Here is a 26,459-nt window from a genome sequence, read left to right as displayed (position 1 = left end):
CTGCTGACCTTTGCTGGTCACTGCTACGCTTTGGCAAGATAACCTGAGCTGAACCCACATAACTTAGGTTTGGCCTGGTGCTTAACTTCTGTTTGATGAAAATGTGCCTTCCAGAAAGGCACCCAGTTGTAGTCTACAAGCTAAGAGCTAGAGAAGCCAGTGCTTCATTTGCCAGTTTAACTTTTTTGGTTTAAAAAAAAAGAAAAGAAAGCAAACAAATGAGAGAAAATAATAATAAACAAATAACCTTCCAAAACCAAGCCCCCAAAACCCTGTGCTGAATTTCTCATTTGAATCTGTCTGGCATCAGCTCCTAGCCTTGTTAAATCTTTCTCACTGATTTTTAAGAGTTTTGGTATTTTCTCCCTCTGAAGACACTCCATTTCAACTCGTGCTACTCTTTTTTGGATAAATGAAACAGATTGTATGCCCTAAGTGTCTGACTAGAAGGCATTTTTGCCAGCTCTTAAATGACTGTGTGGCTTCTGCAATTGTAATTTGTCAGCATGCAATTTAAAATATAGGTGTCTGATCTGGATTTAGGATTCCGGTTTTGCTGTGAGATCGCATAAATCATGAGCTAATGGAGAAGAATACCTACATTTCCTTTCCCACCCAGGAAACCCACACGTGCACTGAGCATTCAGCTAAACAACTTCTCCTCGTGTTTCCTAAGGGTTATCTTAGGTTGCCTCAAGCCCACTTTGATGTCTTCAGTAACCCTCCCCCAACGACAATAAAGACAGGATTCATCCTGCCTAACCTTTGGGCTGAAAACCAAGATTTGGTACTTCTTCACTGACAAGGGATCAGCACTGATAGGACAGTCAGCACTTAAAGGGTACCTATTTCTTTCTTCACTGATTCCAGAAGAAGCTTTAGGTAACTGGTTTTCCACTGGGGTGTACCCATTAAATGTCTAATGTGTGGTAGATTTTTTATTCTGGTCTAAGTTTGTATTTGGGCTGATCACTAACTGAGATTTGTTGTGCTGTTAGTGGGCACAGTACTGAGCAATTGATATCACAATGGCAAACACATCTTTACTTGTCGTGAAAAGCTTGTGAAGAACGGGTTGATTAAAGCGTTGCTTCGAAAGACCTTACTTTTGACACAATCCACCTACTAGCAAATACACAATTAATGTGTGCGGTTTTATTGCAGGGTAGACTTAGGTGTAAAAATGTCTCCCTATTAACACTATTTGCTATAGAGTAGGAATACTGCAGGACATGATGTGCACATGGTTGTATGGCTACATGGCTTTTCTAGAAGAGAGCTGCTGCTGCATATCTCCCTTCATATATTGCTTCTGAGTGATGGTTCTGTATCATAAATAGCAACAGGGTTTAAAAGGCCATGGGCTGGAGAGGAATGATTAATAACAACAGTTAATAGGGGCTTTATTTGTATGTCATCTTTTAACAGAAGTCTCCAAATAGGAATGTAAGTGGGGAGATTTAAAAGGACTTCAGCCAGAAGTTTCATCCTGGGCTTAAGGGCTTGCAGGATTTTGCTGTCAGAAGCATGCTCCAAACTTCCAGGAATATTTTCAGCACTACGAATCACTAGTCATCTCTGTAAGTCTCATACTGGTCTCTTCTTCCCCCTAAATAGCACAGCATATCATCACACCTACTGATTTTCCTGGGAAGATGAGGCTGACTTTCAGGAATCCCTGGATGCTTCTTTATTTGCTTTTCAGATTTTTAGGTTTTATGTTTCCGTGCCTATATTTTCAACAAAAGTGGGTAAAAGTCACCTTACTTAAAAAGCATCTATACATTTACAGGCTTGTATGCAATAAGAGGATTAGTAGGGAGAGCACTCTACCTCTGAAATGCAGCCATATGTAAGGTGGACCATGGCTAGTAACTAGAATTTAATAGTAGTACATGCAGTAATTCAAATCAGCAGGTCAAGAAAAATTATATGGTTTAGGACTGCAAGAGGAGAACTTCTTCTGAGTTTTTATAATGCTCATATGAATTTTTCTCAGTATTCAAAGCTGACTCCTTTTGGGCTACTTTGCCACCAGCACCCTGTCAGTAATCCCTTCTCTTTGGTTATATGTCCATTCGCAGGGTTACATTACTGCAGGCATAAAAGTTTCTTTGGATTTACCGTAGATAGGCTTTGGAAAATTAGGTATTGCATCACTACTATACTGTGCTTTTTCTTGCTTGGGAGGGCAGTAGCTCTACTGATACTGTATAAGTGCTTAGAGATAAACCACACAACCACCAGCTAGGAATCAGGCTGTTCTCTACAATCGCACATCTGTTTGCAATGGTTTCTTTCCTTCATCCTCTTTCTTTGACATCTTCCCATCAGTTGGTTCATCCCCAAAGCACAGAAAGTTGCTTTTGTGGGAAACATATTGATTTAATTTCTTACCTGTGAAATCAAAGCTTATAATGAATCAGTCTGCGAGCAGTGCTCCCGGACAAACATCTCTGCCGAATGCAAGATTCAGCCAGAAATCAAATTTCTAGGTGTTACTGTTTATTAAGAAAAATCATCAGATCATTTTTATTCCCAAGAGTCTATAAAGCCTCAGTTTGATTTCTATTTAATAAAAATAAGGTGGTGGGGGGCAGGGGAAATAACTCAAGTCTCCTAACGCTATTTGTGCTTACTGGCTTTGAACAGAATTGATTTCGTATTATGGATTTCCATCTTTGCTGTTCACTTGATACAATGCATTAGGAAACAAACACTGGGTAGTAATTTAACCACACTGTTAAGTGGATTTTTTACAGGTAAGTGGCCATATAATATTTTATCAGCTAGTTTTAAAAAAGACATTTGTATGATTAAAAGGTGACCATTCTGTCCCAGTCACACTCAAATACCCAAAATCAAGTTCCATCTTTTCATACATATATATATATACATATATATATATAAGATTTGTACTATCACTGTTACTACTTTTTCCCCTAACTTTCTTACAATATTTAATGCTCTTCTGATCTGAAACCTCCACTAAGGATATGGAAGAATTTTTCTCCATGTTTTTACCAATACGAAACAAAACCTCAAACAGGCTAAAGCCCAGACACTCAGGGCAATTTGGATAGCTAAATCCCTTAGATATCTATAGGTGTTAGACACAAAGTAGAGTTGAGGAGCTGAGCCTAAGTGATTTGTGCAGTCACACAGGAAATGCATGGCAATGAAGTAACTGAACTGTAGCCACCCTAGGTCTAGAACAATTTCCTAACCTCTGGATGATCCTTTTCCTGACCATTGAATAATCCTTTTCTCTAAGGACCAAAGTCAAAATGGAGGCAAGTACTTTTTTTTTTTCTTTAATTAATGTAAAACTGTCATATATCTGTGGTTTGGAAGTTCGTAGATGAAAAAAGCAAATATCAAACATTATTTTTCAGACCTCCTTTTAGAACGGAGAGAGAGGAGTTTGGGGATGGTCATGCCTGAAGCCAACAGCAGGCACTGTGTTTCCTGGGTTGGGAGTTCGCTTCCAGACTTATCTCCTGTGTTATTAAGTTAAAGGTGTTAGAACAGTAATCTACAGCACTAAGGAACAATATAAATATTTCCATTTATTGTATGTATTCAAGATACCTACCTAATTGCATATATTTTCACCTGGATGCCCTTTGAAGGGTGTCTAGAAATCTTGGCTAAGTTTTGAAGTTAAAGCATTTGGAGCCAGCTCTCCCTTTGGGGGTGCTAAGCCCAAGCTCTGCTTCCCAAAAAGCAGCCCTTCAGCCCCTCTAGCAGTGCCGGCTCTCTCTGCTCCACAAATGTGCAGCGTGCATGTATGTAGCTCAGAGGGAATGAGTGGCTTTAATGGAAATACCAGGCAGGCAGAAGCCACGAGGATCTCAAGGACCTCAAATCCTTTAAGGGCTACTTCTGCTATGACTTACCAGCGATATGAGAATTAGCCAGGGATTAATGGCTAGGCTAAGGGATGCTCTGCAATCGTGTACATTGGATAGGCTCATACAGTTTGTTTTTCTGTAATTCTTGTTAGTGGCAGAATCCTTATTCATCCACATTGGCAAAATCTTGTCTATGTGCTTAACTTTCTGAACTCTGAGTAGTCCCACTGACTTCAGCATAGCTACTCCCGGTGCACAAAATTAAGTGTAGGCATAAATCATTGCAGGACTGAGCCTGGAAGTACAGCTTGGTGAATAGTTTCTCTTCAGGAAAGCATTTATTTCCTGAAGGCACAATTTCAGCTTAAAGTTTTCACATATTTGTGTTATACTTGGTGAGTCATACGGAGAGCATCGGTGAAGGTTAACTGGAAATGCCCCAAATACACATTACTAAATATTATATTTTAATTTTGGGGAGCTAGATTCACAGAGGAATTTAGATGCCATCCACAGTGGCTAAAAAAGGAGTATCAAAGAAATTTGTACTTTTCCATTGCAGACCAAATGAGCAGAGTAATCACCTGGGAAGAAGGAAATTGCAGTTTAAATTTCCTCTTTGCTTGAGAGTAGAAACTTGAATTTAAGTCTCCAACACCTTTAGAAAATTATATCTTAAACAAGGGTCCATCGAGTTTAGAAGGATTGCACAAGTTCAATTCTGTGACCCTGATCTCCTAGTGATTTTAGTGCTCACTTCCAAATGTTAAATTTGTGTTAAAAATGATCACTTTTTTTAACCCCCCCCCACCTATTTATATTTCCAGAGTGATCAAAAGAAACTTTATAACATTTTACTTAATTACATTTTGTTTTGCGGGTGAAGCGAAATAAGACGTTATTCCCAAAGATGGACAAGTGTTTCACAAACAGAACTTTCAGGCCCTCCCAGAGTCTAAATATTAATTTTTTATTATAGGTCTACAAACTTTTACATTCATTGTAATGCTTTCTTGTTTTAACGGTCCTTAAGGGTCTGAGAAGATACTGTATTTACTTCCCTTTTCCAGTACATTAAATCTTTTTTTCATAATGCCCCCATTAAACCTCTTCTCCCCAGTTTCCCGTATATTGTCACATTAGAGTCGTTGCAAAAACTCCTGCTGAGTCTCGTTGACTTTGGTCAGACCAAAAGAGTTTCACTCTTCCTTTCAGAAAAATGATGGAAGAAATTGTCAAAAATCCTAAGAATTTAAGAATTCTTAAAAACACTGCAGTTAACAAGACTGTGCTCAGTCAGGTCACTGCTGCTGAATTTCAGCTTCCTTTCTGAATTTGCATGTTGATTGCCAATGCTTTCCTATCTGTCTGTATAGCATCATGCATATTGCTGGCATGACACAAATAAACGAGCTAATGAATAAATAATAGCAATCAATAGAAACAAACATGGGATTGACCGGCCTCTTTCTCATTGTCCTCACAGGATGAGATGTCAGAAGTCAACTAGCAGCATAAATTATAAAATAAAAGTTCAACATTAGAAAGTCCTTGTTTCAATATTTTAAGAAGCCCGCAGTGTGAGTGAGGCAATGTAGCAGCTATAAAACATTTAGACAGTTTTGCTTTGCTTTCAGCAAATACCTACCTCTGCTCCCAGTGAAGTCAGTAATAAGCCTCCTAGTGTGGAATGGTTTCAAAAACCCCACTATGGTTTCTGTAAAATAATGTTTGCGATTTTTTTTACCTAGAGAAATTTTTGTCGGTAGGGGGTGGGGGTGTCTCAGAAAACCAGTTTAACCCAATTTGCCGAGGACCTGAGGGCTTAAGAGAAATGTACTTGTCAACAGAGATTTTTTTGCTGGCATCTGCATGTGGTTAAATGGTGAAATTCTCCTATGGAAGCTGTTATTATTGAAATAATTGAAGTAATTGTTTTTAGTGGCTGTGTTTCTCCTTCATTAGCGCCTTAAGCATTCCCATCCTTCTTAAATCTTTATATCACCTGCCTTTCTTCTTTCATTTTCATACATGTACAGAGAAGCCCTATTTCTGTTTGTGACGGTCACCATAAATGAGCTTTAATTCAGTCATTATAATACTTCTCATTGTCCCTTTGTGTTCTTCCTATCGTGAATGACCTGTTGGCCATATATTTCCATGCAAGGAGAAACCCTACTGGGAGCTACAAGAGCTGCGGAAGAATTTTGCAGCATCTAGCACAACGGAGCCCTAATCGCCAGCCTCGCCATAGCGTGAATACATTAAAAAAAAAAATAATAATAACAACAGCGCTGCGTGAGTAATGTCAACAGTCACCTGTAAAGTGGAGGAGGGTGTCTCGCAACTTCTGTTCCCTGCTGGATGCCAAATTGTGTTTTGTTAGACAAAGAGTGCTCGGGTAGGCAAGAACCAAAGGATTATAATGGGCCCTGTTGCGCCCACGCGTAACCGCGCCGTAGTGCCGTATGATAATTTGGATTATGTGTACACTGAAAGAATACCACCGGGTATTTTTCTCTAGGAGAATGCATAGCTATTGTTAAGTAACTGATGACAAAGGCTGGCATGTTATTAAAGGCTGGACTGAGTTCAGAATTTAATATTCCCCTCGCATTTCAAGCAATTTTCAATGTCCACAACTGTCATCTAACATTGTTTCCGTGCTGCAATTCAGTGGGAGAAAAATAGCTATCCGTGTAGGGCTTCATAGACACATCTGTTATGTTATTTATCTTAAGTGCGAAGACAGGCATGCACCAACTTCCAGCCTCATAATTCAGAACTGAGCATAATAGAAATTAAAGGGAGGAAAGAAAGGGAGAGCGTCTTCGTTTGAATGCAGGTTAATAGAATATCATGTGCAACTGCTTTTGCAAGGATGACTCTCCACGGTTCCTACCAACCGTCCTTATCATGATATAAATCAGGAAGAACTTCATTAAGTGAGTTTGACTTACATCAGCCCAAACAGCTGTAAAAGAGATCGGAGCGAGGCGTAACTTCGCTGCGAGGGGTCTGCATTTGAAGCTTTGCAGCGATTGAAGCGCCGGGACAAACGCTCTTTACCCTTCAGACCCCAAACGCGTCGCTTCCGCAGGGCGGCTGTCTGCCACCCTTCCCCTCCACATTTTTTTACAGCGTTCCTGCTCCTGCACTGGAGTATTTTCAGGTTTGCTCCACCCACCCCTCCCCGGGCCTCGCTGCACACACGATTTCATGGAAGCTCCAAACATTTCCTGTGGAGCAAAAACAAACTTTCTGAACTCCACGTTGCTTCGGGGCATCTAATCTTGAAAGTTATGCGTGCTGTTAAAAATTGGCTTTCAAATCATGGAACTAGGCCTTCAGGGATACTTGTTTTTTTTTTTTTTTTTTTTCATAAGAAGTTTCAGAACTGCAGCGCCTCGAGCCAAAAGAAATAGTTGTACAGGCAAGTTTTCTGCACGGAGTCGGAGGGAACAAGCGGCCTGCTGAGGTGCTTGCTAGGGGCCATCTAGCCCTCCCGCGCTCGCGTGCCTCCCACCACGCTCCGCAGAGCTGATAGCAAAATGAACACATGAACTTCTGCGTGAACTTTGAAATTGGCCCTGCTTATTCTCCTCACCTTGTCCACTCCAGGCACCTTTTTCTGGTGCAAGGTTGAACTTCCGGCTATTTTTTACCCTTCCAAAATGCCACCTCAAATGCATTAACATATGAAAATAAAGGACAAGCTGGAGAGAAACAAAATCCCCTCAGTAACAGCAATTATTAGAATTTAATGGTCCCAGAGCACTAGCTATCACTGTTTCTCTGCTGGGATTATGCTTTTCATCAAACTGGGATTTAGCGATGGCCTTTCGCAGGATTTATCAATATTCATGGGAATAAGGTGTTCACCACTCATTATTGTTCCCAAAGAGCTCTCTTTTCTTCAACAATTGGGTAATGATAACACTCTCATCATTAACAGTGGCTTTATGGTGTATAATCCAACAGCCCTGTTTGGCTCTTCACTGAAAATTATTTTAAAAATGCAGTTTGCACACCCAAATTAACAGATCTCTACTTTCTTCTGGTATATTGCTATATGGGAGATATTGCTTCAGAGACAGAACTCTGCTTCTGTTTTGTTTTAAACATAGTAGGCAATGCACATACAAATAATATTTTTCGTGCATTTTAGGGTCAAAAGGGATCACTGTTCTTCTCCAGTCTGACCTCCTGCATAAAATAAGCCATGAAATTTTGCCTTGTGAGCCCTGAAATGGTAAAATTAAATAGGAGAAGATGAATGAATGCTGTCAGATTTCATGTTAAAAAATGGCTTTTCAAAAGACACAGGCAGGAAGAGAAATGCTTAAATTAATTATTTCTCACACCAACAAGGCTGCTAGATGGCGGAGTTCTACTTTAGCACTACCATTATTATTTATTGTATATTACGGCACTGCCCCCAGTTGTGCCGGGGTAATAAAAGACAGATTCCCTTTCGCTCTCCCTTCCTGACTTTGAGAGATTGCAAACAAAGGCAGGGACCATGCCAAGATTCACACCCAGGGTGACGCTCACACGCTGCAAGTGTCTCCTCTGAAGTCCGCGTCCGTGTACAGAGACGCGGGCGACACCGTAGCGACGCGTCTGCGCCCAGATGAGCTCATTCGTATAGCTGGTGCGTGTTTTTTAAGGTCTTGTTCACGCCTGTGTATACTGTTTTTAAAGTCGTGGAATTCACACATGATTTCTTTTCTTCTCTTGATAGTTAAAACAAGGGCAATCCCCTGGCTAGTAGCGATTGCAGCCGGTTCATGCCTCCACTGAACCGAACACGTGAAGGCAAATGCACGAGCCGGGCTATCGGATGTAGCTTCATGTTTCCCCACCCCGATACCCCATAGGGACAGGAGATGAACATGTTACAGACAAAGAAGATATATTCCTCGCCCCAGATCATCGGCTAGCCACAGAACAAGCAGCTGGATGCATTCCTCCGCCTCCTGGGGTCACACCGTTTGCGTGGTTGTCCGTCCTGCATGAGTGAACAAATATACAACTATGCCATTTTCCCTTATGCGCTGATCTCGCTGTGTTTAACTTACCTACACAGAAGTTTTTTTCAAAAGCACTTAACGGGTATTAAGTTATAGTTCCTTACAACTCTCCAGTCAGGTTGCTGAGCAATTATACACATACTCTCTGCTTTCAGAAACTAAAACAGAGACTCTAAGGACTAAATCAACCAAAGGTGCAGAAATTTGTTCTACCACAACTAATTATCCAATGAAAACTCTCAATTCAGCAATATATCTGAAAATAGAGTGCTCAGAAAACCAACCTAGCATTTCAATCTATTTATAATATAAACCTTCACTATAGCCAATGTCGTTAAGAGGTTTTTATAGTATATAGCATAAAGTTTGGGGCTTTAATTACTCCTTTAATCTTTGCTGGGCTTGTTCCTGAGAACAAGTTACACTCCCGCCTTTTACAGGGTAAACAGCTTCCAGGAATGCATCAGACTGCCGCAGGGGTCAGGGAGTGCTTTTATTGAGCAGCGCTCTATTTCAGCCTGAAACCTGCCTGATCTGTTTTTGCTTAGTGGAAGCACAATTAATATAGCTAATTAGCAAATGACCACACAAAAATTTCTGTGTCTTTCTCCGATTATGAAAATTGACACAGGCCTTCGTTTGTTTTGCGTGGCTTGCTTATGTTAACCATAAAAATGGACCAGTGTTGTCCATTTGTGTTGACTGCTGGATGAGTGATAGGACTAGCGACAGCATTTTTCTTTGTTGTTACTCTTTCAAATCCGATCCAGGTGTCAAGATGGCACTTTGGCTCCTGTTACAAATTCATTGGAGACCCTCAAAGATGAAGTGTTTTCTCTACTGTCCTGCAGTATGACAAGGAGCCACTGGAGCAGTTTCTTTCACAGTGACATGCTGTGTTGTCAGCTCCTGAAAATGTGGTGGAGGAACATCTCTCTGGTTTTCTGGATACCCTTGAAACTTGTGTCGGGATGCAGGGTAATGGGTGAACGACCCCTTATCACAGTTATAAATCTTTCCTGTAAGACTAGAACTCTTTGTTATTCACCATATATCCCCAAATCATCCTTAATAGAAAATAAACATTGTAGGGGAAAGAGGTATTTACTACAACATGTTATTGACATTTATCTGAGTCAGAAACAGATGTCCAAAAGTAAGTAGCAATTATGCATTTTATGCATTATGTCTTTGCTTGCCCCAGCTCAGACTCCATTCACAGGGGAATCCCTTCTCCTGTACTTCCTTCACTGAAAAGTCCTGATTTGGAGATATGTGCCTTTACAGACCTAACCTCTCCTTGGGATTCAAATTCAAAACTCTCCTCCATCCCTGACTTCTCAAGACTTCAGAAATGCAGATGACACTTGAGCATGGCAAATTAGACACATCTCCTTTCCCACAAACATAATTGTTAGAAATTCATTCATCCGTTGGAAGGAAAAAGGGGTTTTCTTGCCAGAGAGATTCAACTCTTAGTGCATAACTTCTGTTTTCCCCAAATCTCTATTTTGTATACACTGATGGCTGACCTGCATTCATGCATACAAGTGAGACTTCTTATATGTGGTTCATTCTTAGTTCTTGGACAAGATTCTTGGATGCAACTGTAGCTGGATAAGGTTTTGACGGAGGTCTGGAAGCTGACATTTAACCCTGGCTTGAGGAACATCTGCCTATTGTAAAGTTATTGAGCAACACTTGAGAGTTACTGATTGGTTATCAAAGGCGTATGCAGCACATCAGTTTCCAACATTGTATCCGATTAATATTTTAAATTGTGCATAGTCACTGTGTTGATCTTTTCGAAACATGTTAAACTTCACAGAAGGAAAAGAAGAAAGGAAGAGTTTTCTATACATGTTTTAAGGACTTCTGAAGAAGTAATAAGGGGTTCTCACTTAGAGGTGGCATATGATACAAGGTAGGAAGAGAGAACTGAGGAGAACTTTACTGAAGCTCTGGACTATGCCTGAAGGACTTTGGATTATGTCTGTGACTTAGCACTGACACAGTACAAGCAAACAAGAACAAATGGAGAACCAGAAAGTGTATATGGGGAAATAAAAGCAGAAATACAAGGCATAGGAAGATATATCACAAAATTGAATGTTAACAGTTGTCACTTGAATTGACTGACTTACTAGTAGTGAAGGCAAAAACTAGATAAACCATGAGGATTAGAAGACTGAATTTATGAAATCAATGATACTGTAGTTGTATTCCTTGGACTACAAGAGACCTGAAAGGATATGGCAAATAGTCTGTGCACTTGCATTAAACAATAAAATACATTACATTCATCTCATATAACCATAACTATACATGCTTCCTGTGATCAGTTAATTACAATTGTTGGGGATGGCAGCTCATGAATGATTTCTATGTTTGTTCAAACATATTTCAAGTCCAAGGAGAGTCTTCTCTGCAGAGCTACCTGAATTGTTATTATCAACACTTGCGTTGCTACTTTTATTCTCAGAAAGTGTTCACAAGTCTGTATTGATTTCTGAAAATTGATTTATTCATAAAGTTTGAATAAACGACTTTGACAAACAGTTTCTAGACTAGGAGTTATTCGTGAATAGTGCCTATTCACCAAGAACCATGCATTACACATAATGTGTTACCTAGGTCACATGATGTTGCTCCTGTTCCTGGACTGGTCAGATAAAATGTAACTAGTGACTGGATAACTAAAGTATAATGGCCAATATTGAATCATGAATGACATATGAATATTCAGAAAAGCTTCATTCAGGGAACACAAGGTACCAAAAAACAGATCCAGAAGCAGACTGTGGTCGTTCATATACTTATGGAACTTATGGAACCTTATGAGACCTCAGAGGAGCAGAGAAATAAATCTGCATACTCATTTGTGCCTAATCTCATTTTGTTATTCCAAGAGCACTAATCTAACCCGGAGGGAGAGCAGAATTTACATGTAAGCATCATTAGATAAAATACCTGAACAGCCTTTGAAACAGAGATGATACTGCAGATCTATCTCCTTTCCAAAGCAAGTACCATCCACACTAGTTTTGAGAGCTCTGCAGTCACTTGTTGCCTCTTTTAGGCTCAAAACATCTTGGATTATTTTCTGATCAGCTTCACTGTTACTGCAGAAAAGGGGTAAATCTACCGCAGCACAGTCTGCTTGCTGTAGGGCTCGCTGTAGGAGCTGTGAGGTCTTATTTTGAATCCGTTCAGGTAACAGTGCAGCTTGAACCTAGGTGTGCTGTAGAGCCAATTGCTCCAACCACTAGGGCTTCTTTCTTTATTTATTTGTACAGGATGTGTAACATTAGCAACTTTTTCTTCTCTATTGAGCTTTTAAAGACTAGACCCAGAAACAAAGGGCTTATATGTGAAACAGGCATTACTGTACTTTAGAACATCTGCAGAAAGAGAAAATTAGATTCAGGGAAGATTTATTTCCTGAAAGAGGTTATTGATGGAGTTCAAGCTTATCTGATATTAAATGGCAGTTCAGATAATATTTTCAGAACTGAAATTTTGACTCTGTCCTGAGGAAAGGCACAAATCAGTAAAACTGAGCAGGTTCTATCAAAAAAAAAAGGTGCTGGGAGGAATATAGTCAGCATTCAGCAGACTGAAAATTATGCATCTATCCTGGAATTTATGAAAAATAGAGACACACAGAAGCAGTTCTGTAAAAATCAGGCTCCTGCTAGGGTGAAACTAATGAGATCCATAATGTGCATTAATCTGCAGCACAGTTTCTAGAGCTTGTGTTTGTCTCATCAGAGGCAATTGAGGGTTAAATGATAACTTTCTTATCAAATTGTGAAATATTAAAACAATGTTCATGGTAGAACTGCTGGGGCCAAACTTCCCAAGGGTTGTGATGATAAGATTATGATAAGGATATCTAGATAAGAAATATGCTAAACTAACGAGATTATACAGGGTGAGATCATCCATTGATGAATTTATCCTGTGACAAAGAACAATGTAATGGGATTAATGACAAGGCATTTTTGATCATAATAAGATATGAGTCGATGCCTGAGATAAAGTTCAGTGGTCACAAGAACTGCAGTGAGTCCCATGTGTAAAGACAACATAATAATGCTTAATTGGCAAAATGCCTTGTTGTGAAGAGAAGCAAAGCCTTTGCTATCATCTTATGGGAAATCTCTACAGAATTTAACAGACAACTGTAATCTTCCTTTTATTATTATTGCTACTTTCTGATGGGTCCAGCTAAATGAAATGGAAAAACTGTATCTATGGCAAAGCTTTTGATAGGGCTGAAACACCCTTCTAAGTAATCTTATTTGCTACCAGATATGACATGTAGCACATTTAACAGGAAGGCAGATCTACATTAAACATTCCCTTTGGCCACAGGGATTCCCTTTTCTGTAGGTGTTTCATATCACCATGTTATGGGATATTTCCTCTCACTTCTTGGGTTTAGTTTGGAAACTCTAATTAAGGTTTAGGTCCTATGAGGACTTTGGAAATCCTGGTATACTCTAGGCTGGTGAGAATAACACATACTTGGGCATCTGGTGACCTTTCTTTGGGGAAAACCCTTGGGGAACACCTAAAGGCTGTGTATGACAGAGATGTCCACACTGATTGAAAACAGAAAATACTTTAAGTTTTTGACTGCAAAACCTTTTTTGGTCCAAAGGCTCTATATGAAATGAAACATTTTCACAAAAGCTCTGTATTTGATAAGAAAGTCACTCTTTTCTCTTTAGAAAAAGAACAACTGAGCACCATTTTATTAACTTACTGTAAGTCTAAAATACTCTTACAAATATCAGCCAATGGAACTCAAAGTGATCCTGTAACATATTACTTCAATTTCATATGTAGGGAAACTCAGACATCAAAAGATGACATCACAAACTCTGTGAAATCATTGGTAATAATATTTAAAGATTTCTTCTACAGGGGCTCAGCAGTTAGAATGCCATTCACCTAAGAAAAGGTAACAAAGTGCTCTCCAAAAGCAGAAAGAGAATCCTAAAGGACACAATCTTAACAGAATTCAGAGAACAAAAAGGCACAGTTGCAAGCAGCAGTCAGAGTGTGTATAAGTACATATACAGTTAAAGGAAAAAAAATTCATGGCGAGTACATGCTTTGAAGTTTTTCACATAACTACTCTTTCATAAAGGGAGGCAATGAGCACATTCTATTGAACCCAAATGGCTTCTCTGAAACAGCTTGCTTTCAGAGCACTTTCAGAGACTGTGTTTGACTGATTCCAAGATTATGTTTATGTTTATGTTTCTTACATATGCTTAAATCTCCATGTCTTTTGTATTGGCTTTGCTCGATTTAGACCAAAACTCAGCTCTCTAAACAATTCAAAATTTTACAACTCAGAAGTCCTCTGCAAGTGCTTGTTTTCAGTTGAATTTCAGCTGAATCATATCTAAAATAATCTTAAAAATAATCCTAAAGCATTTGCCAGCTCCATCATCCATTAACTTTTTATGGTATGCAAACATTTCATGTTTTACTGACATACTCTGAAAACATGTACAGAAGGACTAACTAGGTATGGGGGCAAGGGAGTTATCCGTAATTTGTAATTTCCTGTTATTTTAAATTATACCTGCTCTGCATCTTTATGGCCTCCTTCCATCTTGAAATGTTACTATGCTACTTTTCTGTTTAACTTATGCACCTTGAATGTTGTAAAAACTACCGTAAAAGTCAATAAAAATGCAATAACATTGTGTCAGTCAAAAGCAACGGAGCAATCTCTATTGAGCAAACGATTGGAAAACTACTGCTAAAATGCAATTGTACCATGTTGCAATTGATTAAAGATATGAATCAGAAAATTAAAAGTTTTTTTTCCACTTTTAGTTATTACCAGTTGCTTAATTTATAGAGCAATTACTTTGATCCTATCTAGAATCCTGTAAAGAGGCTACCAGCACAAACAGTGATATTGTCTTGGCTTGTTTCCATTAATATGGATTACCCATGATCATCCTAAATGGACATTCATTCAGCAAACGTCACCACAATACATGTGCATTTCTATTCTGTTTACATGATATCAAAGGTCAGAACTTCCTTTTGTAAGAGGAACAAGAAACCAGCTGCAGCAGGTCAGACCAAAGGTCCATCTACCTCAGTATCCCATATCTGATGGTGACTAACAGCAAACTCCCAGGGGAAGCATAAAGTCATCCCTGGTATGATCTCAGTGATGTGGCTTGGAGACCTCTTGACCCAAAGCTGCACATCTCTGTATTTAATAGTGTTTACTGGATTTTTTTTCCCTGCACTTGTCTAATCACTTTTTGAACCCATTAGCTGTTAATCAGGCTGAGATAGCTTTCAAGCATATAACAGCAGTGATTGTGCTGATTTCAGCCTCTGCTGTAACTTTGCATTGGCAGACAAAATTTCTTACTGGGCCACTGGCATGGATCAAAAACGCTGAGCAGATTGGAAAGAAGTGGAACAGGATCCCTGGGAAAAGGAGTCCCTTTGGCTTAACACCTGGGGAAGCTCATTGATGGGGATGGGGAGATCTGAGAAAAGAAATGGGGTAATTTCAAGGCCCGTGTGGGTAGCTTTTCTGCTCTGTCCCATTTTGATATATGGCTGATATGGCAGCGTTGTGGCGGTAAAGTAGCTTTTTCAAGAGTCCAAATATCCTTTTTGGTAAATATGGCAATTTGATTCTAAGCTGGTTTTACCCACAGCAGATAAATAAGCAATCATAAACCATGTCATCATAAATAAAAGCCTTATTGAGCTCAGGCAATGAAAACCAATCAATAGAGGACTCTCATCCCCAGTGAAAGCAACGGCTAATGCTCTGCGGTTCCTGGTGGATGCACTGTCATTGTGTTTTAAAACCACAAGGAATTCCCTGTGTCATCAGCAATGACCACTTTATTGCTGGTGAATTAGGAAATGAGCAGTGCTAAAGGTGCATTTGAATTCCATGGTCTCATCCATTTAGTCCATCTCCGAAGGCAGGAGATCACCAGATTAGCTGATGCATTTGGCGCGGCGGAGAGAAAGCAAAGCAGACTCTTCCTTGGGTTTCAGTTTACCCGTGATACCAGAGAATGATGTTTTCTGCTCATCCCCCTAGAGTCAGACAAATCAAGGTTGATTGTCAGTGAAAAATTAAGGGCTGAGCTGACCAAATGTGTCACAAATTTACATCCATTCCTTTGATGGTTTCAAGAAAAAAAATCCAAACCCAAAACAAAACTTGTACAAAATGAAGCATTACACTCCTTAACAGTGCCCAAATTGAATCTCTCCCATTTTTAATGAAAATATCTCTATTTCAAAGCGTAAGTTTGTTTTATTTGCTGTTTTCTAGACTAGATTTTTTAAAATTATCTTTCCAAACTGAAGTGAAACATTTTATTTATGATCGAACAAGCAGTTTTGTTCCACCTGAAAAAATGGTTAAAATCCTCCAATATTTTTTTGAATCTTTTCATGACATTGAATATTTTTAATGAATCAGAACTTTTAGCAAATTGAAAACTGCATTATATCAATTTTACAGTTCTGGTACTTGTACTGTGATGTATACTGTGCTGTATACCATCAGAGGCAGTAATTCAGTCTCATTTAGTTTAAAAAGTGAACAAACTTCATTGGAACAATGCAGCTTCTTTGTTCAGTTCTTTTAGAAGTATTAAAGGGGAAAAGAGCAACAATTTGAAGTGCCTCATTTCCTTCTTGCTTAATGAATTATTGATTTGTGCTATCCTTTTGAATGATGATGCTCTGATGTGAAAAGCATTGATTTGAATCTTTATACAAATATTGTATATCATAAATACATTATGGCAAAAGAATTAAACATAGCAAGATAGACCTGAATGGATAGGGTACAAAAAGACATGTGCTACAAGGTGCTACGAGTATGTGTATGTGTGTGGGGGGTATATATAAAATAGCAAGTGGAAATAAAAATAATACATCCAGGGTGATGATAATTATGGAGAATTATAGAAAGTTTACATTTGGGTTAACATTGAACAGGGAGCTATGAAAAGGAAAAATAATTACTTTCTACTACTAGCAATTCTTCTAACTTGACATGTCTTGCAAGCATAACTGCATAGCTGTCACAGGTTTAAAGAGAAAGCTGCCATACACCTTACTCATGTTCAGAAGCTTTAACTCCTCGCACAGCTATTCACGCCAATGGGAGCTACACAGCCGAAAGACAAAAGAAAAGTGCTGAGAGCAGTAAACACATAGATAATCCTGTCCACCAAACAATTTTGCATTTCCTTTATGCACCATTTGTTTCAGACAAAAAAGCTGCCGAGAGATTTACGTCAAAGTGATTTCCACAGCTCAGCTGCTGGAGGCAGGGCAGCCGGCCGCGGCGCGGAGCCACGCTTTCCCGCGGCCCTCGCACACCCCTCCCACCACGCAGGGCTGGGTGGTCCCGGACGCGCTCCCCTAGACGAGTTATTTCTAGAACAGGCTGGGGCTCTTTTGATAGCCTGGACAAGTGGACAAGGCCTGTGGTTACAGCGAGAGGGAGAGAGAGGTGTCTTTATTTTTTCCCCTTTGACACCAGTAGGATTCCTAGCGATGATTCCCTATGGGGGAGATGATGGGGAGCTCCCCTCTTGCACCGTGGGAGCGAAAGCAGCACTTAGGGCATGCACGCAGTCAAAACAGCCAGGTCTTTCAAAACACAAAAGAAAACATCCATATCCAGCTCTAAAACACTCATACTTGTCAAGCAAAATCCTCACTATCAATATGGCCATACTGGGACCAGAAGAGCTCACGCTATCTCATACATTCACACTGAATTAGACTTGCAACTAATGGCCTATAACTATTATCCACTAGGGCTACACTGAGATTTTTGCCTACATGGTTACAAAGGATGAGGCATAAATATCGCTGTTCAGAGACTAACCAGGTCCAAGCACACATGCTCAGGCGTGGCAGATGCAAAGCAGGGCCAGGGGCATGCAGAACCTGGGGTTGTCCTTGCTCTGGTGTTGCAACGAGCACAGCAACGCTGTCGAGAGGACATTGCCTCTTGTCCTGGCCTACAGCAGGATATGTCCTCTTAGAGTAAGAATAAGTAAGTATTCATGTGAGCATCACCACATAGGCAACATGGGCCTGCTCACTGTAAAACCCTGGGTCAATGAAGGATCTGTAGATACTACATAATATTAAGTCAATCATGCTAGCAAGGTGTACATGCAAGGATATTAAAATAAATCTGTATATGTATCCATATCACATTTATTTTCCCCATTTCACATGCTTTTGTGCATAGATGGCCCGCTACTATTTTTGAGTGTCTCTCCAGACTCAGTAGACTCTCAGGAACTGGTTAGAATGAGATGTCTCAGAAAATTTTGCATGAGGCTATTTCCCAGGAGTGGGTGGTTAGTTCAGAGCTGGAACTTTAGCTTTTTCTAGTCTATGCCAGAATCAGGTATCATATTTCTGTCATGCAATGAAAATGTGTTCTCTATTCCCAGGCAATGTTTCTAGTATTCATTTAGAGAATGAAACACTTCTTTGTGGTAATCAGTAAAAAAACCCCCAAACAGTCCACTTAAAACCTATTATCAAGCATATGAAGGCTAAAGGAGGCACAAGTCATGCAATTTTTTTTCCTTTCCATGTACTGAGCAGTGTTTTGACAGATCCTACATGATGCGTAATATGCACAGCTCTGATTGTCCAAAGGTAGATGAACATCCTTATGTATGGAGCTGGAAAGTGAAACTTGAGGCTTCAGTTTACAAATAGCTTGGAAAAAACAGATCTCAGCCTCGCGCACTTGTAATCTTCATGGCATTTGCATCACGACAAATTAAAAATTGGTATTCTGGACTACTAACGGTGCTATAAAGCTGGTATTCTACACTGTGTATTGCAAGCTCATTTAAAATGTACTCTTCCACGACATGATGAGAACACAAATTATAATTAGGAAACTAACCCAAGCAGAAAATTAGTCTGGAAGACTAGTCTGAGCGTGCTCCTGGAAACAAAGCAATACTGTGTCTTAACTTTTCTGTCTTAATATAGGGAGAGATTGATACAGAGGATAAAGATAAGGACAGACATGATGTTCTGAAAAAAAAGGAAAAAAATGGCTTTGCAAGTATTGTGTATTGGTCAGGTCCCTAGTGTTCCAGTTGTGCAAATGTGCACAAAGACAAGCAGCACCAGATCTCACCTCTGCAAAGTTTTATCATCTGCTGTTATGGCTGCTACAGTTAGCCTAGGTCTATACTTGAAAATTTGTTCCCACAGTCATTTTCATAGGCAAAAATCCATGTTTATGAGCACAAATCAAGATCTGCCTACACCATCCTGCACCCAGAGACTACCTGCACAAGCAAATGTACCCAATATTAGTAACCAACAAAAGGTTATTAAGGCACTTATTTGAAAAAATATATATATATCATTATGAAACAAAGTTTGGACCAAAATAAACAATGTCAAAAAGTGCTTGCTATCCCCAAAACCAAACAAATGATTTGGACCAACAAATATGCAAACAAGGAAGAGCCGTATCTGAAATGATTTGTGCTTCAAGTTTGCTCTTCTGGAAAAGTTTTATGGGGTTTAAGAGGAAAAACAAATAGTCCTATATAAATTACTTGGTATATCTATACTTTCTAGACAGACTGGAAGAATTCACTGATTAGAAAATTAAAGCTATCTTTTATGTGTCTCATCTCACGGTAAGGAGACTAGGATACTAGATAGTGATTACTTTACACTCAAAGGGAAAGATTATAATTTTCTATAAAATCTTGGTGGCTGTTTCTGTGAGAGTTGATTTCCCTGAGGTAACTGATACTACCTTAATGTGAGTAAGGGCACCCATGACTTCCCAGTACTTTACAGAATTCAGTAGGTTTAGCCCTATTTAGAAAAAAAAAAAAAAAAACACATGAAATGGGCCTGCAATGGCAGGATGCTTTATCAACGGTTGACATGAAAAAATTGTACTCTTCTAAATTGAATCAATTTGAAAAAAAAGTGCTATGTATGAAGTTAGGTGTTTACCTAATATGCAGGATTTTAAGAAGTGGGAATTAAGATATGAGAGGCCTTATTTTCTCCAGAGTGGCCTGTGTCTGCGGCTGTCAGTCTGTTAGACTGGGGAATGTATTATAATTGCTGCACACACGGTCCAAAACGCATATCCTGAACAAGCTTTTGATCTTGAATGTACCTATGCAGTGCAGGGAGCTGGGCTTGCTGGTGTTGCCCAGAATAGCAAATGAAAAATCACTCCCCAAGCTCAGTTTCTACCCTACATATTTTCAATATTTCTTTCTAGTTTCTTTCCAGCTGAGCTAAACAAAACAAGAAGGACAGAGGCTGTAAATCAGAGCAGAAACACTGGCAGAAAGAGTTGCCCTCCTGTTTGTAGTGGAATAAAAGTTACTCAGTGTTTGGGGGAACATATAAACACATCCAAACACATTCAACTCCAGACACAGCTTTAGCCTCAAATCTATCATCTTGACTCTGCAAGAACCCAGAAATATCTCCTGCTGGGCCCTGGGGCTATGCCATTTTCATCTATCCCGTGCATTTTATTTCTTTCTTCTACTCACAGGCTGCTCAGAGCCTCTTACTTTCAAGACGAGATGGTATGGAGGTCCAGCTGGTGGTCAGTGATGGGGACAGGAAATCCAACCCAGCAGACAACACCTGGAAAGCTGCAGAATAAGCATATGTTTAAGAACTGTTGTCCAGAATACAGACCTTTCCTGAACCAGGAAACCAAAACACAAAAAGAATAAAGAAAAAAAAGTGGGGAAAAAAGGATGCAAATTCGTACTTACTATTTGTCAGACCCTTCACCTGGGTTTTAGCTTTGTTTAAAAGAAAACGTCACACTATCATCAATGAGAATAGCAGGGACGATGCAGAAGTTTGGGGCAACTAAAAGTTTTGGTTTTGACTGCTGATTCCTGCCTTTTTCATTCCTCTCCTGCACATCTTCAGAGAAAAGTCTCCTGAAAAGTAGCTATATATTATGAACTAATTTAATTAAAAAATTCTGGTTTAGTGACATTTACAGGACATTTAACACTTTGCAAAACTGTGACTGTATTTATATTCCTGGATATAGTTTCAGGAGCCTAATTTCAAGTTGAATACTGACTCATAGACTACTAGGGATGTGTGAGAAATGTCCTTTAGAACATGCATAAGATGACAAGAATAAAGGTGTTAGGCTAAAAACCTGGGAGAAGAAATAAGAACCCACCAGGAATGCTGTTAATCTGCTCACATAAAACTGTACTGAGCAGCCTGCAATCGCCTTATGTAAGGTTTTTAATCAAAGGATGTCTTGGACTATACAAACACTTACTGAGTTGGAATCGCAAACTCTGCGGTAGATTATTAGCTGGATAGGTTGGAGACGCACATGCTAGGATGTAGCATACAGCTTCCAGGAGGGGAAACTGGCTATTAACATTTTGTTATTGAACTAGGCAATAACATTTTCAGAGAGTTCAATTTTTCTGTTTGCTGCTGGTCCCTGAGTCCAAGAAGCAGGATATATATTCCCCATGAAAAGGATCATCTATAATGGCAACTTCCAGACTGCCTGATGTTTTTTTTACAGACCCGGATTCAGGTGATAACACAGTATCTGTTTTTATTACAAACAGAAGAAAAACAATGCTAAGCCAAAAAAAATGCTTTCGGTATTAATTATAGAGGCTGCAGGAAAACAAAAACAGTTGAAAGAGCAGCCCTGACAGGTATGATAGTAGAGAACAGAGGAGACACAAAGTTGTTCTTTGTTAAAAAATATCTCATGATCTAAAGTTATTTTCAGGATTTTAGAGATTTTTTAGGAATAGTTGGTAATTTTCTTGAAAACCACCGTACCAATTTTTTGGAGAATTTTCCATCATTTGATTGGCTTGAAGAAATCAGAAATATTCTGCTTTCCAGGAGCTTTTCAGCACCTCCTCCCTTCCTCCCTCCTACAGATTAAAAATGATATGAAATACCAAGACTGACCAAGAGAAAGAAAATTCAGAAGCATTTCTTAGAGCCCCAGGCTTTCAAACTCTGAAAGATATGGATGAAAGTTCAAGGCACTTCAGGCCAGCATGCCCAGCCATGCTGTTAGAAGGTGCAATCCCAAGATTATGGTTAATCCCCACTTGAAAAATCTTCCCTTAAATTTGAAATTCATGGGCTGGTCCTCTGTGCCTTCCCCTTTCTTGCCTTCCTCCTCCAGTTTTAATTAATACCATTTCATACCTCCACTGCAGTATAAAACCTGTTCAGCCAGTACTCAAGAGCACTTTGAATGACCCCTCCAGTTGAATGAGAACCATGACTACTCTTTTTATGTTAAGGCGCCTTTAAAAATATCTGGATACATAAAGAGATGGTTACAGAGTTCTTAAATGAAAACTGTGCCCACGCTGATGTTCTTCAGTGGCCAAAACACATTGAAGAGGTCTAAGGACAGAAAAGCCTTGGATGCGTTTCTCTGGAAGTATCTTGTCTTCAGTGGTATAACCTTTCCTATCTGGCCTCTGAGTGTAGCTCCAGGTCTGTAGCTGGCTGAGCCCCTGTTCGACCTTAGTAGGACTCCTCGCACCCAAAGGGTCCAGTCTGCATGGAGCTTATTTCAGCGTCAGAAGCACAGGAGTTACAAATGAAAAATATCCTTCAGGCTACTTGCTTTATCTGCCCTTGGCCAGGGCAGGATGGTTCCTACAGCATATTACCTAATGCTTTATCCATAGGGACCGTTCAGTGGCCAGAGTGGTCTACCGATGGCCAAGATCCTATGTCCAGGTAAAGATGCTACCCTGTGAATTGCTAGACTCAGACTCAGATCTGTGCCTTACCGAAACCTTCCTTACTCATTTAGGGAAATTGCTTAGCTATGCTCTTCATCTGGAGCTCCCTACATCGGAGACTGCTGTGGGAATAAACGGTGGGATGTTATGAGAACATGGGCTAGAGGCGTATCTCAGACAGGCAGGAATCCCAGGCTGATCTGGGTGGCTTTCTTCACCTCCATCTGATACTTTTCCTTGCCTCATTTCATTCTGCATCCCCTGTACTGACATAGAGATCTTGCTATGTAATTTCTGTCCCTGTCCAGTATTGGTAGACTTCCCTTATTTACTGCCCAGCTTATCTCCACCACTGCCTCATTCGCTCAGCACACTTTGCAAGTCTCCATTCCCCCCCAGTCTCACCGAGATTTCACTTCTCTCAATTTCTCAAGATGTTACATGCCAATACACTGTCCAGTTGTGGGGGAAACGGCCCAGAGATACAGGAAAAGATTAGCTCCCCGTTCGGTGACATGATGTTGTATCAAGCTGCATTCCTCAGAACTAAATTCCCTTTTACTTTATTGCATGACAGCCTTTGATTGCTTGGAGCTAAGTCATTTTTCTAAAGTAAAGAGAGGGGAGCATATCGGTAAATTGTTTTGCGCTGCTAGTTTGATAGTCACCACTGCGAATCAGACACTGCTGCTGATAAAGGCTTTTAACGCAAACCAAAAACCAAAGCAGCTGCAACGGTCTCCTATGCTGTGTGCACAGATGAGTTAGGGGAAGCTATAACACCATTCATCACTGGATTACCATAGATCAATGCAAACTGAATGACCAAATACTTTCTTTCTAGTCTCTTTTGCTTCCTGGGCCCTTTATTTTGGCTCGATGTTCACGCATTGTGCAAAAGCCAAACATATAAAACATTTGTACTGAAATGTAAATGGAGAGAGTGAAAAGAGAAAAGGGGAAAAACTATGTGTATAACATTGGTTCCCGGTGTGTTCCAGATCTACCAGTGTCCCTTTAAGAATACTCTTCTCTTGGTTTATAAAAGCTAACGACATTAAAAATACAGTAATTAACATGTTCATAATGTAAATGCTAATCACTTAACATGTCAAGCATCTTCATCCCCTACTGAATCAATATGAATTATTAAAGCCGACTCTTTAAGACCTTTAAAATCAGCTCTCAAAGCATGCACTAAACAACCACACCATTGGCATACAGGAGCACCAAGTTACAAATTCATATGTTAGACTGTCTGACACACTCATTCTCTTTGATAAGAAAAAACAAAGCCAAAAAGACCTCCCCCCAAAGTCTTATATTCAGAACTGCATAATCTATTATTTCTGTATGCATAAGTGAAGTGATTTTTTTTTTCCTAAGAGGCTGTGCAATTTTTTAAACTGTAAGCCCTAGAGAGGGGAAAAAAAGAGAAATACAGTATCGAGGCTACAAAATAAGTTTTCCACAGTAAAACTGGGTGACAATCCAAAAAACTCTTGAAAGGCTAAATACATAAAGGTAATAAAAATAAATCTAATAAAGTAATAACCAGAGAATATTAAGCTTTTTAAAAAGTTCTGTCCAGATTGTCACTGGTCATGGAGAAAGCTGTACATGCATCTGGAAATTGATTTTAAACATTATAAATAAACACTAGCTCTTAAAATCAAGGTTTTTTTCCATATTTATTTCAGGAAAGAAAAAGTTAATGTTATCAAACTTATGCAAAATAGAGACAAATTTGTTAGATGGATGCATCTTACCTCACAGCCGGCTCCTTACTCTTTAAGAAAGAGGCATTAAGTAACATTTGTGTGTATATATATATGTACGCAGAGACAGCCAAATGTCTGCATCAGATGCCTGCTCCTTGGTCAAGCCGTGGAAAGAAGATGGCAGATACGAAAACATTTTTGTGACACATACAAAATAGATGAAGTTTTGCAATCAGGTACACAAAACCATCACATAAACAATGAGTTTCAGAACATTTAATATCAAATTGCACAATATTCATGTTAACATCATGTTCTACTTGAACAACCAGATAACGGACTGGATGTTAATAAGCCAGAGACTGTTCTTGCTTTGCAAAAATCTTTTATGCCGATTTAATTAATTGACAGGCATTTTTACTAAACGCCATGGTACTTCACTACAGCTAGACCAGATTTCCAGCTGGAATAAAAGCACGGCCCCACGGAAGTGGGTACAGCCAGGCTATTTTACAGCAGCTAAGAATTTAGCCCTCATTTTCTATATCTTGATCCCCCTGATTGTGGGTGTAAGTTGAAGTTCTGCCTGGGCAATCCTAAATCCCTTCTTTATTGTGAGAAAGGAGGAAACTCATTTCAGGGAGGTTAAAATTTTACAAAGTTTATGTACTCAGGAATTACTTATGAGAGATTATATGTCTGATTGGAGGTAAGAGCTCATGCACCTCACTTTCCTAGCATGAGAAATAGGTTTTGGTCTCCTCTCTCCCCCCCAAAATGGGAAAAAAGTTCAGCACACGGCCTCAGATGTTTGTAGATTAACACAAATTATAGTCAAAGGGCAAAACAGAAGATGGAGAACTCCTAATCTGGGGCAAAATAAGTCTGCTGCAGTTAGCGAGGTTTTTCATGCCTGCTGAAAGGAGGAGTTAGACAGGGCTTTATGGACATGTCTTGCTGTGAATCACATTTGTGACTTTATAGCAAAAGTCACCTCATAAAAAGCATTACCTCTACCTCCAAACCACTCTTGCTAGGGTTTTAAACCATCCTGGCAATGTTGTTCTTATTTCTGAGAACTCAGAGGTATCATTACATCAAGGCCTTTTCTCAATTTCTGTTTGAATTTCCCAAACTGTTTGGAAAGGCTACTCAGGTCACCCGACTGATGTGGGTGCTTGGTGTACTAATACCTGCCTCTGGAAATAAATGCAGTCAGACTTAGAAGCTCTTTAAAAGCTGAGAGCTGGAAGAGATATCTTGGTAGATTTCCCTAGCTTATATTCTCGTAACCTGACTGTGACATGACTTTTTCTTTTCTTCTTCTTTTTCTCTTTCTTTTTTCTTCAACTTTTACACCTAAAACAAATGTTCCTACAGTCAGAGATCCGGAGGGATAAATTTGACATAAGCGCAAACAGAATTACAATGCAGTTAACTTTTACAGCATGTTATTTGTATTGCTATTTCACAACACAAAGCACTTCCAGAGCAAAAATTGGCCTAAAAGCTTACCAAAGTAGTTAGGGGAAAAAGATCAAGGCAAGGAACTAGCTACCAGGAGGAAAGATCGGGGACAAATCTGAATGGCCCTGATAGGGAGCCGTGCCAAGAACTATGATAAAACTAGATTTTGATTTTCTTCAGTGATGGTAAAGGACAAGGAAAGGAGGGAGAAGGTCAAGCTGAAGCCATGAAGAATGGCAAGGAAGAAGAGGGAGAGATGGGGGAGATGTTACAGTTATATGGGATGTGTTTTAGAGGTGATGGCTGTTAGTCACTGTGTGAATATAACCAAATAGCATGATTCATAAACCAGTCCAGGACTGCAATTACTTACTAGAAATAAGAGCCATGAATAAGAGGAAGAGTGCAGAAATCCCTCAATACAGGTAAAAGAGAGATGCTGGAAACAAGAATCTTCCAACGCATTACAAATCCTCAAAAATAGGAGACCCTAGAGCCCATCAGTATAAAACTGATCACTGGTTAAGAGTGGTGTGTAAGACCATTGCAGTTTCA

The 26,459-nt window shown here is 39.5% G+C and overlaps 1 protein-coding gene across 1 annotated transcript in view; it reads right to left on the bottom strand.

Moving 5' to 3' along the window:
- The window catches only part of LOC112994496 (urea transporter 2-like), a 320,633-nt gene extending 296,019 nt beyond the window's left edge, over positions 1-24,614 (bottom strand). Inside the window, exons 1-2 of the mRNA XM_064502569.1 lie at positions 24,486-24,614; positions 20,494-20,598 (exon numbers count right to left, since the gene is read on the bottom strand). The gene's annotated coding sequence lies outside the window, so the exon portion shown is untranslated. The remainder of the gene's footprint in view (positions 1-20,493; positions 20,599-24,485) is intronic.
- Between the last annotated feature and the right edge of the window lie 1,845 nt (positions 24,615-26,459).

This window comes from Dromaius novaehollandiae, chromosome Z (assembly GCF_036370855.1).
Source record: "Dromaius novaehollandiae isolate bDroNov1 chromosome Z, bDroNov1.hap1, whole genome shotgun sequence".
NCBI lineage: Eukaryota > Metazoa > Chordata > Aves > Casuariiformes > Dromaiidae > Dromaius > Dromaius novaehollandiae.
This window is presented reverse-complemented; position numbering and strand designations above follow the sequence as displayed.